Source organism: Leguminivora glycinivorella, chromosome 13 (assembly GCF_023078275.1).
Source record: "Leguminivora glycinivorella isolate SPB_JAAS2020 chromosome 13, LegGlyc_1.1, whole genome shotgun sequence".
Classification (NCBI taxonomy): Eukaryota; Metazoa; Arthropoda; class Insecta; order Lepidoptera; family Tortricidae; genus Leguminivora; species Leguminivora glycinivorella.
In genome coordinates this window covers 1,394,743-1,408,259 of record NC_062983.1, presented here as the reverse complement: position 1 = coordinate 1,408,259, position 13,517 = coordinate 1,394,743, and positions in this window count along the sequence as shown.

Sequence of the window (13,517 nt, the reverse complement as noted above, 5' to 3'; positions counted from 1 at the left end):
AATACGCAAGAGCGATAAAGATAATAAATATATAGCTACGAAATAGATATTATCGTGAGCGTTTGTGCATACGTTGTGGGTACGTACCCTGATTACCATAGTGTTTTTTTTTAAATTACCTACATCTCGTCGCAGTATAATAATACTACGAAAGCGTTTCCCCGCTAGAATTAAAGGCTGAATGCGTAACCTACTGACTATTCAACAGCGGCGAATACTAAAAAAATAACTTTGAGCTTGTTGCCAAAGTATTAGTAGATCGTTTTTAAGCAAATATTGTTTCTTTATTACAAAACTGGATATAAAATAGTCTTGTTCTTTTTTGTTTCTAAGATAGCTTAGATAAATAATACACTGCATTAAAATAATGTCTATTCTATGCCATATTAAGTACGTTTTGACACATTTTTCCAGTTTTTAATTGTAAACTTAGCACAACATTTGTACCATTTCGGTTACAATTACGCCCCGGTTTTGTGTAAAAATCATCTAAGACCGTCATTTACGACCCTATCAAATCATGGGTGTAAAGGACGTTAATAGCTTTTGACGTGTCCTTTACAACCATCTATCTTCTAAATCGTTTAGTTTATCACTACGGTTGTTACACTAGGTTAAAGATACTCGTAATCTGCATATTTTTCTTATACACGTCACAAATATAGGCCAAAAAAACAAAAAAGTGGGTTTATCTTTCTCTTGGAAACCTGCATTATATGTCCTTTACGACAATTGAACCCAATGATATCGATTACAGTTGCGGATAAAATATTTTTAGTGCTGGTCGTAAAGGACGAAGAACAAAAAAACTTGTCCTTTACGCCCAACTTTACCACACTACTATAGAAAGTGATCCTTAAAAAGTAAGGGCTTAAAGGGCAATAATATATATCAAGGTGACTTACGACTATATTTTTATTTGTAGATTTCCTTTACGACACAAATAATAATTTATAATTAATGACTTGATATTTACGCCCCTTCAGAAAAGCTATTTTTGCAAGTCCATAGTAGAAAATCTTGGTCGTAAAGGCAACTTTTTAAGAGATATCGAAATTTTAACTACACAGATCGATAGCGCTTGAAATTCTGAACAAAACTGTATATATAACTCATTTTCGCCAAAATGTCCTTTACGCCAATTGAACCCAGAGGTATTACTAAAATATTATTTTAGTAATATCAAACATATTTCGTAAGCAATTTGGGAGAAAACTTAACATTCACTAAAGAAAATTGCAGTAAAGGACCAACTTTCGTGATGGATCACGCGAAACCTATAAGTGCTAGAACCAAAGTGTCAATGAACGATTTGTAGTAAATTTATCAAGGATTACTTTTTTCCTACACGCTTTTTCTGTATCTACAACGGTTTTGTCAAAAAATGCGAAAAACCGCATTTTCGGCTATTTAAGGGGGGGAAGAGGGGTGACGCAGAGGGGGGAGGGATGGGGAGGGTTGATGAAAAATAACTTCGGCCTGTAATGTACATATCCCAATCAAAAAAAATCTTCCATTAATTATGCCAACATTTTCATACATAACTTTCCAGAAGCAACAGACTAATATGTTGTGGATGTGGTGGGATATGAAAAATAAATAGAACATCTAATATCATATTTCTTCCTATTTACCTGCGTGCGTAGCTGAATGCTCAAACGCTCACGAAACGAAACGCTCGTACATATCGCTCTTGCGTATTGGCGCGACAGAGCCAGACTACCTTTCGCGGCGTTTCGTTTTCGTTTCGCATCATAGAAATGCCATTCGACTACGGGGCGTGGACTTTATCCCTCTCACTCTTTCTCAAAAATACAACGGTCGCGCAAACTCCTCCGGCCGTCACACTAGGAGAGTGTATCGGGCGATTCATGCGATTTTGAACCCCCGACGCAAAAACGACGGGGTGTTATAAGTTTGACGTGTCTGTCTGTGTGTGTGTCTGTCTGTCTGTGTGTGTGTCTGTCTGTGGCATCGTAGCTCTCGAACGGATGAACCGATTTTGTTTTAGTTTTTTTTATCTGAAAGCTGAGTGAGTCGGGAGTGTATTTAGCCATGTATTTATATTTATAATTATAAAAATTAAAATTTTGAAAAACCCCCGACTGCGACATAGTAGACCGATTTTCATGAAACATGGCTAAGAACACTCCCGACTAACTCAGCTTTCAGACAAAAAAACCAAATCTAAATCGGTTTATCTGTTCGGAAGCTACGATGCCACAGACAGACACACACACAGACAGACAGACAAACAGACAGACAGACGGACAGACAGACACACACAGACAGACACGTCAAACTTATAACACCCCGTCATTTTTGCGTCGGGGGTTAAAAACTGAAAAGTACACATAAATATACACCATGTCCTTACCAGAATTTTAACCGCAGCAGCCACAACCGCAGGCAGTCATTATACCTATTATAGGTATAAAAATGTCGTTTTTTTATATTAAAGGAAAAATGGAAAAATTTACGCTTCCGGCGGGACTTGAACCCGCACCAAAACATACACACATACATAAGGAAAGGCATGGAAAGATTTGCGAAGTCCGGCGTGGCTTCCGTAGCTCAATTGGTAAGAGCATTGCACGGATTGCAAAAATGGTGCGGGTTCAAGTCCCGCCGGAAGCGTAAATTTTTCCATTTTTCCTTTAATATAAAAATGTTTAGAATCGTTAGCAGACGTTTCTGCTTAATAAAAATTAATGTCGTTTTTTTTTCATTACCATTTTAAAAATCAGCTCTTAGCCTATGTTATGTAGATCTGACGCCGTGCGATTGTCAGCAGACTCATATTCCATCGAAAACTAGAAACATAAATTCCATTTTTTTCGCTATGTCGATTTCCGGATAGTGTTTATCCATTTTATTTCCGGTAATCTGGATAACCGGCTCGCGTTTGATCAAAGGCTCTAAAATATCTGCCACTAGTTTATTTCTCTAGTATGTCAATATTTTGTTACAATTTTACTTGTTATTTGTTACTGTTAGTCTGATATGTCACACCAGTGGCATGTTTGGTGTCCATTCGATATTTTGCTATTTTTTTTTTGTTTCAATGTAACACCCTTTCTATGAAAATGTCATTTTTCGTTATTCGCTATGTACACGCTACACGACTACTAGTAGTGCTGCCCTAATTTTTTGGGATTTTCCTTGGACGGGTCCATAAAATGGCCTATATTTTTGACAATCAGTGCTACTCTGTCATGCACTGTGCTAACATCAAGAGATACATAAGTTCGCTACTTTTATACAACGTGTTACACTTACATCAGCCACTGAAGACCTCAGACACCCCGACAGATGTTTATTATTTAGAGTTTGTCTAGAAAATTTATTCTTAAATCGGTGTATTATTTCCAAAGATGTTGCTGTTTCATTTACTGTCGAAATTCTAGTTGATTAGTAACTGTGACATGTTAGTGTATCATCATGGTTTAGATTACAGTCAATTCGTAATCCTTATTGCAAAGACAAAGACTTTAGGTATCTTATCAATTTTATTGTAAGTCATGCAAACTGGATTTGGAACAAAAGTCGATAAGGCGACAGTTTGTTACAAACTATAAGAAAAACAGCCCTTATTGTACGGTACGGTAGTGACATTGGCAACTGACATTCGCTTTGTAGTAATAGGAACTTATTTTTGCCACGTTAAATTGAACCTTATCTAACGCACGAATCTCTATGACTGTGCTAATTATGTATACCTATTATAATATAATAGGTATACATATTATGTGTTATGTGACATAACTGTCTGAAATCATGTTGACTTGTTATACATATTTTCTTTAATCAGAAGTCTTAGGTACTATTATTATCCAGTGTTAGGCGTAGATGATAAAGGACAACCAAACTTGTGTATCAGAGGAACTGACGAAGCAAACATTTAATACTCACTCAAACATCAAAGATAAAATAAATGGTATTTACCATAAACTGACGTAAAATAACCTTACAATTTTTAGTGAAAGTCTACCTAAGCCTAAATCTGACTAATGATAGCTATTGCAATTTAAATCTAATTACTTGATTATACTAGAAATACTAATACAAAATACCTGTAAAATATAATTGAAGATAATTAGTTAATGGTTATGACTGTTACCTACCACATTAACTAAACATCCTGAATTATTCGCATAAATAGGTGCGACAAAAACATAATGCACATCACTTGACTTTGTATCTTACAAGTGCATTGGTTATACTAGTGCAACTTATCATGGGTGAATTGGGTGGCATAACTGAAGGAGATGTAAAAAGTTGTTTTTTTGAGTGTGAAGATAGTACTGACCATCTAATGGTTAATAAATGTCTTGAAATAGAAGACGTTGAATTTATAAGAAATATTTCACAAGGATTCTGGGAGTTGTGTGACTTTGGAGAAAACAACTTTGAAACGGAGAATAGGTAAGCATAAATAATTCTGTTCTTCTCTTGAAAAAAAAAAGTTTCTTATAAATATGTTTTATTATTTGTCTTGATTTTACCTTTTTATACATTGAGAGACAATGGTAACTAATTATTTTATGTTTTATTTTAGTAATATTCGTCAATCCGGAGGAGCGAACAAAAGGAAACATATGGACATTGCAGACGCAGAATCGTCTAAAGCAGATGAAATTTTGGAAAATTATGAAGATCAGAAATTATGTGAAGTTTGTGATATGTGGGTGAGGAAACAATATTTTACAAGTCATTTAAAAAGTAATTTCCACAAAAACAAAATTATAGAACACAACACCCATAAATTAAGTAATGTTAGTTTAATCATTTCAGCGTTTGGGTGTCGCATTCGCACTTATAGAATAGGGTCAGATAATCAAAACGTAGATATCGAAACTCCTGAAGTATTTTTTGATTCTATTAAAGATAAGATTCAGTCCTTATTTAAAGAGTGTCTTGATGAACTGACAATCATTAATATTAATTTCATAGTGCACGCAGAGTTTGTGCAGGAAACCAAAGATATTAAAAACGAGTTTGATTTCCAAAGTTTTAATTATAACTTTTGTTTAGGAGACGATTATGAACCCCTCACTGAAAAAATAAAAAACACTTTATGTAAGCACATGAGTGAATTTGAAAAAAAAGATAGTGGATGGACCTTAAAGAAGATTTTGTTTGTAGACATGAATGTCAATAAATTTAATCCTTTGAGAGGATCATCTTATTTAGATTTACCACAGGATATTAAAAATAAAAAAGCAGTCATAAATGTCCAAAATAATGATCATCAGTGTCTTAAATGGGCTTTATTGTCTGGTATTTTTCCTGTTCCAAAAAATGCAAATAGAACAACCTCATACACACACCATCAAAATAAGTTAAAGTTTGGTAATATACCTTTCCCCGTGATATAAAAAAAATGGATTAGAATATAACAGCATTTCTAAAAGTAACAATATAGTTGGACTTTAATATAATTACAAATATTACAAATATATATTTTATATTAACTTAAATACTATTTTCTTAAGCTATAATGACCCCATGCTAATGTGTCAGTCGAATTCGGAATAATGTACCGTTTACTATCATCATATGAGAGACTAATTTTATTAATTTTTTGTGTGAAAAGAACGTGTTTTATGGATCTAAATCTGTACATTTTCGAATATTTTCTCGTTTCGTTAAAAAGACAAGTTTTGTAGTCATCCATTTTCATCTTTTTTGTGACTGTTTGATTAACACCTTTTGCTTTTGCTATGATTTTTCATCTTTTACAGCACCAACACTTAAAGCGTACATTTTTGATCTTAACCCTACGAATTCCTTTAAAACCTTTCCTTTGACTTCATCTTTAAAAAATCGTAATTGTTTTTTGTTTAGCCGCGGAAAACCAAAGATAATGGCCACTTCATACTCTCACGTATCAGAAAACTGAGGTATGTCTGGTTTTATATCTGAATAAAAATCATTTGTAAAATATTGATAGATTAAAATATCTGTATCCGTATAAAGTTATTTAGCATTGTTTTTAAATTTTCTTTTCATGTAATTATAGTGAAAGTCGTACATCAATGTTTTGATATGCCTAATATGCAAAAACCTAAATAGATTGGCTTATTATATTTTAACTTAGTCTTATTTAGCTGAACAGCAACTAAATTTTCGGAAAATATGCACACACTATGTAGTTCAGGTCTGGCTATTAACGATTGAGCTCCTTGCACTTTACCTATATTTTCCCAGTGAGTTACTAATTTTACATTCACTCTTTTTTTTTTTCAATGTTTTCCATGGTTTTTCCGAACACGGAATTATTCATTAGTTTATAAAATGACTTTTCAAATTCCAATTTTGCTAAAGTACGCTGCTGAGTATTCAAATCAATATATTTCTTAACCATATTTTTTGTAATGACTTTTTTTTCTTTACAATTACCAATAGCGATATTTTCTGGGCAAAGTGGAAAATCAGAGTGTAAATCATGTAAGTCATCAGGATAATTGAGGTCAACTTCTAATATGTAACCGTAGTCACATGTATCTGATATGTTAAAGTCAATATCTTCATTAACCCATGTTTCTAGTTTATTTGTGTAGTAATGCAACTTAACATTATAGTTATTAATTTTTGTACATGGTTCAGAGTAGGTTTAGTCATGGTCTTGCCAATCTGGTTCTGACTCTTACAAAAAGATTTTATTTTCATTGACAAATAAATCTTACGTATGAACAATACACTTTTGTTTTTGTATGGATTTAAAGTAACGGTCATGTCTAACCCTAGTGTATTTATGATTTGCAAATCTAGATCTGGCTCCGCATACTCAATTTCCTGTAGTAGCTCGTATATATTTTGTTTCTCATCTATACTTTGTAACTCTTCTATATTTTGATATCCTTCTTCCATTATCTGCACTATAAGTGTTTTGTCCATTGTTTATGTCCAAAGACTTCGGTTATATTAAATCTTCTAACATAGTTTGCTCGCATTGTGTACTTTACCTAGGCCAATGTTAGTTTGTCTATGGGTATGTTTTTGTTTATAAGATGGTAGCCAGCACACATAAGTTTCATTAACTTGTAATGTTCTTCGCAGTAGTTGTGATGTAAACTGATATATTTGATGCAACGTTGGTTATGAGTGTATTCCTTGCATCTTTTCACATTATCAGACTTTTGGTTCATGAGATATTCCGTGAATCTGTCTATGTATTGGTTATACTTTTTTTCTACAAAGTGCTTGATTGTTTGGTACATGGCGAGGATATGATCAATGCAAGTTTATCGATATAATGATTTTAATGCTGTGCAACGCCTACCGTTGCAATACAATGTCTTGTCTTTGATAATTGATAACTTGTTATGCTTGTAGAAGAGAGTAGCTGTGTAAAGTTCTTAGGGTTATATATAGATAGTCATTTAAATTGGAAAAACCACATACAAACAATTCGTTCGAAACTGGACAAGTTTGTATATGGTTTAAGGAGACTTGCAAAAACTGTGTCTACAGAAGCTGCTGTTACAGCCTACTATGGTTATGTGTCTTCTGCACTAAACTATGGTCTTCTTCTTTGGGGAAATTCTGTTCATGTTAGTGATGTGTTTAAAGTTCAAAAAAAGTGTGTGCGAGCTGTTGCAAACGCTTGGATAAGAGATAAATGCAGACCTCTTTTCAAGAAATTTAACATTCTGCCACTAGCATGCATGTACATCAAGAAAGTTTGCTTGTTTGTCAAATCTCACATGGAGTATTTTAGATTACGGTCAGACGTTATCAGAGGGAACTTAAGAACCCAATATCAAAACCTCCTCTATCAGCCTCGTTGCCGTGCTGATATCTATAAACGGAACGTATGTTATAAAAGCATTGAAATTTATAATAAGCTTCCTGACTGTATTAAATTATTGCATGATTTAGAGTTTAAGACAAAATTAACGAAATGGCTTCAGGAACATTGTTTCTACTCTGTTAAGGAGTACCTTGACATGTAAATATTTCATTATTACCTAAGAATTCAGGGATTTATTTGTATATAGTTACCTACCTACCTAATGTTAATTTAGGATTACTGCAAACATTTGCATGCCGCATGGCTGAATATTGTTACTATTTATACCAATGTCACACCTTTTCTGCGCATATTCTTGCAAAATAAATAATTCTTTCTTTCTTTCTTTCTTTGTTATTGAAAATTAGCTAACAATTATAATAAATCCAATTACTAAGTAGATTGTATATACATTATGCTTGTTAATGGAAATTAGCTAACAATTATATTAAACCCAATTACTTAGTAGATTGTTTAATTTGTTTATACATTAAAGTCACATTAAAAATTCCTGTGTGTAAAGTAGAGGTTTCAACATTGAATTTTTGTAATTAACCAATATGTGAGGCAACCATACACAATAAATTTAAATGGGAACGTGTATAAATCATAATCATACCAACCAATTGGAGAGCCTCTTCATCAAGTACCTACGAATATGACCTAATTCATGAGAAATATAGCATTGTTCCTTATTTGAAATTACCCTCAACATCTTGAGCATGAGCGTAGTCCAATCAGAAATGGGAGGTTATCAGTTAAACAATAGCAGAATGTAAACATATCATAAGGAAAACACATTTTCCTCATTAATTTTAAAATCATTTTTGTTTAGAGTCTGGCTAATGAAAGTTGAGCCCGAATAAACGTGGCAATTTCAAAAAAATTGGAGCTGGCAACACATTGATAACATGGTTTCTTTTTTATTATTTACAGCACTTACTTTACTAATTTTTATGGTGTTATTCATTATTATTTATAGATGTCGCTGTTAACTTTTACCGAAATTCGTTAAAGTGATAGTCGCACTGACAGATGACAATCGATGATATGACACACAGAGTTGCTGTTTTAAAAAAATACAGGGTTCAACTTTCATTCGCCAGACTCTAGTGCTTTGTTTCTGTAACTCGTGAATTTTTTTGAGAGTTGGTCTTGACTTGAATCTATAAATTAAAAAAAACCTAAAGCTGTAAAGTGATTTTTTGAAAGCAATCATGTACCTATATTTTTTTTTCTTCATTTGGAATTGAAATATATTATTCTCCGTTTCGAGGAATATTTGAAACCTTACCTTCATCAAAGTTATAAGCATGTATTTACTATAAAATGAATGTCATAATTACTGAAATTATGTATTTATAGTTATTTGTTATACAAGGGGGCAAAGTTGTATTTTAACGCCGAGTGTGGAATTGAAAAACGAGCAAGTGAAAGGATTCTATAGTTGAACCACGAGCGAAGCGAGTGGTTCGAGAATAGAATCCTGAACTTGCGAGTTTTTAATACACGAGACGTAAAATACATTTGCACCCGAGTGTAACACAAAACTTTTCCCCTCACTATAGCGAGGAAATTACAACGCAAAAAACGCGTTTATCACTGCTTCCAGTAGTTCCACAGGTGGTAAATCATCTTTATTACTAGATTCACCTACTTTTATTATAAATTTTAAAGCAGTTAATTTGACTTTATTCAAGGTCAAATTACTTTACCCACTAGTGGATAAAATGCGTTTTTACCCGCTGGTATTAAAGGACAAAACACGTGTTTCCGAGCTAGTGAGGGGAAAAATATGTTTTTATACTTATAATTTTTTTACTGTAGAATGAATGTAATAACCAGTGCTCCATTCATAATGTTCATCACATGCTGATATTACGAGTAACTCAATATTACAAATAAAACAATGCTTTGATGTCTGCTAATATTTTCTTCATCTAATGGAGTTAAAGGAACTGGAGTTTTTTGAAAACTTTTTTTTTAAGTAGGCTTTGAGCAACATATTTGTTTAAGCTTCACATCAAAATGTATTGATCTGTTTGACCCAGTGTAAGTTGTATAGTTCGAGAGTTTACTACCGTAGAAACTTATTTTTACATAATAAATTGTTTTGAAGAATCTACATTTTGTGTCAGAGTTTTATTAATTAATTTAAACTTAATTTTAGGTTTTTAGTTTTCGTTTCACGTCAATTTAATAAATACCTTCTAGCCTGTTACTCAAGATTATCACAAAATAAACAAAGTCACAGAATGAAATACTTTATTTCAGTTATAGGATAATTTTTGTGAAGTTTTTCCTTTGGTTCTCTTCTAATATATACCCACGAGATATGGTGTTATGGTGACTATGGGTACACGTATTGTGCATCGAGCAACAAAAATGCCTACGAATTGATACTGCCTGCTGCTGCAGGTAATCAGTTGATTCGTAACTGCCTTATTCATTATCAATTTGTACAATTTTTTACGTTGGGTTTGCTGAATACCATACGGGCTTGCATGGAAATATTGTTTTCAATAGTAACTTCTTTTTCTGATAGCAAGCAATATAATCATCTCAACTGTAGCTAAACAGTACAAAATGATGAATAAATATAACTCATTACCTTTGTAAAAATATCAAGCACTGGTTTCATCACTGGTTTATCTTTTTATCAAACTACTGACTAACATGTAGCAGACATTTAAGCTGTTCTTGAATTTCACGTAATATTATAAATTAATACATATTAGTCATAATTTTATTTAAAATTGCAAATATAATCGTGAAAATGTTGTGGGATTGTTATATAATTTGACAGTACTGTCATGACACATCAGAATGAATTGGTGGTTTACTTTTACGCTAGTGACTGTCATGATTACTCACGTAAAGTATTGAGTTTTCACTAGAGACTGTCAAATAGTTCTGGTTCTATTGACTTCATACAGTTAGAAAGAGAGCGCCTTAGCTGTAAAGTTAGGAACGTATTGAAAACTCGGAGTAAATACGTTAATAACTTATGGTACCGATGAAAATTTTAGTACGTGAGCGTTACCGCTTGGAGCGCTTTTCAGTTTTTCCATACATTTTCCGTAACTCTCACTGAAAACGTAACGTATTTTTTCACTTAAAAAAGTCATGCTAACCCTACTGTTTATGGTAAATACCATTTAGTTTATCTTTGATGTTTGAGTGAGTATTCAACTTTTGCTTCATCAGTTCCCTTGATTCACAAGTTTGGTTGTCCTCTATCATCTACGCCTAACACTCGATAATAATAGTACCTAAGACTTCTGATTAAAGAAAATATGTATAACAAGTTAACATGATTTCAGACAGCTATGTCACATTTAATAGGTATACATAGTTAGCACAGTCATAGGGATTCTCGCGTTCTGGCTCAACCTACTCAATAGTAAGAGTGTCTTGAGAAGCGAAATGGTGGGCCGGAGGCTGCAGGCCGTAGGCCGTAGGTTGAGCCAGAACGCACTAATCCCCACTACTATCCTCTATGAATGATAGACTTGTTCCTGAGTCATGTATGTTTTCTATGTATATAAGTGTGTGTTTATCTACATAAATAAATAATTATATCGTCGCCTAGCACCCATAGTACAAGTTTTGCTTAGTTTGGGGCTAGGTTGACCTGTCTAAGGTGTCCCCCAATATTTATTTTTTATTATTTATTTTTTTAATATTTATTAACCGTGGTTCGAAAGAAAAATGTTTATAGTGAAAACACACCTTTATTGGTTATGTATACGGGAGACATTGGTATAATACATCATCTCTGGCTCCGTAGCCGAATGAGATTTTTACGACGCAAAACGAAAACGCAACGCCGCGAAAGGTAATCTGGCTCTGTCACGCCAATACGTCAGAGCGGTAGAGATAGATATCTACGAGCGTTTCGTTTCGTGAGCGTTTGTGCATTCGGCTACGCTTTTCATTACTACCTCGGTGTGTGGATATTTTGGTGGTATACACCCTGTTTTTATTGAATTCCGTTAACTTTAAGAGAATATTCTTTAGTTCAACGAATACAATCAATTTCTCTAAGAAACTAACCTCTTCATTGAATTATTAAAAAAATAATTTCATTACTGAACACGTGTGTAGTATCCCTTACCACTTCCTAATGTTATTTTTTGACATAATTGTACCGTCAAACACTTGACAATGACTTTAATGTTATGATTAAAGACCTCTCACACTAATTAATCCATTTATTATGTATTGTATGGAAACGAAAAAAAAAACTTTTTTCGAATTTAACAAAAAGCGATATACGGGGTGGTTTCTGACGATGAACCTACTGCGTGTCGAATTTAACGGAAAACAAAAAAACGCGGTGTAGAAATGATATACTTACTCGAACTATCATGCGAATATGCCAACATTACATTCCACGTTCAATATTCACAAACCAGCGATATAAAAAGCAAAGGGACCACTACATAATACTAAATCTTAAACATTAAATAAATGCCATTTACAAATAAAAAAATGACCAATGCCTCCAAGTGTTTCAAGCTGGATTCGAACCAGCGTACTCCGTTAACCGGACGGATGCCTCAACCACTCGGCCATCGGTACACGAAAGCAAGGGTCTAAATTTTCAAGTATAATTATGACACAATTAAAGAGAGCATGGCGCCCCCAAATATTTTCTATGAGAAAATAGTTTAATTTGATCTATCTAAATATTTACTGACAGAAAAACTAGAACTATAAAAATTAAATCGTATATAAAGAGCTGAGTTTTGGTGAGTGAAGCAAAATCTAAATTTGTCTTTTTTTCGAAGATTCCATGATAGTTTGGCAAGAAGCGACGATCACTTTTCTAGCTCTGGATCCGCGTATCTTTTGGGCTTTCCTTCTTTCTCCCACCTTGTCCTAATCATACTGTGCAGTTTTGCGCCGATAGTTTTTTCACTTTTATTCATAGGTTGAGGCAAATTTAGTATACGATCAAAATTAGATTGTCATTTTGGTTCTTATTACGTAGTAAACGTTGTTTGATTCTTCTACGGTATTCAACTTGAAGATCCAGAGGACATCCATCAACGTACAGGCATCTTCTGGGCGAGCTTACTTCATCGTAGGCCACGTCTTTGCCTTTGGCTAGTCTGTGGCCAAGAGTAAGCCCATTTATAAAAAAAAAGATTTTGCCATTACCAAGTCACACCAAGGAGCAGGACTTATGTTTCGCGTTTACCAAACTAAAATGTATTTGACTGGGGACGTCGCTGAGCAGAGTGTTGGCAAATATTAGGTTGGTAAGAAAGTAATGAGCGATCGATTGAATTCCACATAAAATTTTTGAGAGAGTTCTAGAATCTTCTATGGTCGAAAGTATATAAAGGGCGAGTCGCACAGTTTCTCGTCAGTCATTCACTAGCTATCGCCGAGCTAATATAAGGAAGAAAATGGACGAATTAAAAGTGCATGTAAGGCATTGCTTACTATATGAATTTCAGTCTGGCCATTCAGCCGACGAAGCAGTGCGTAATATATGTCAGCGTGTTGCTCCTGAAGTTGTGTCTGAGGCCACGGCGAAACGATGGTTCCAGCGGTTTCGTAGTGGCGACTTTTCATTATCAGATCAACCTAAGTCTGGTCGACCGGTGAAGATTGATGTAGCCAAATTAAAAACCTTATTTGAAGGAGATCCGAGGCTAACGAGTCGTACTCTTGCTTCCGAGTTAGGCTGCTCTCATGTCACCATAGAAAC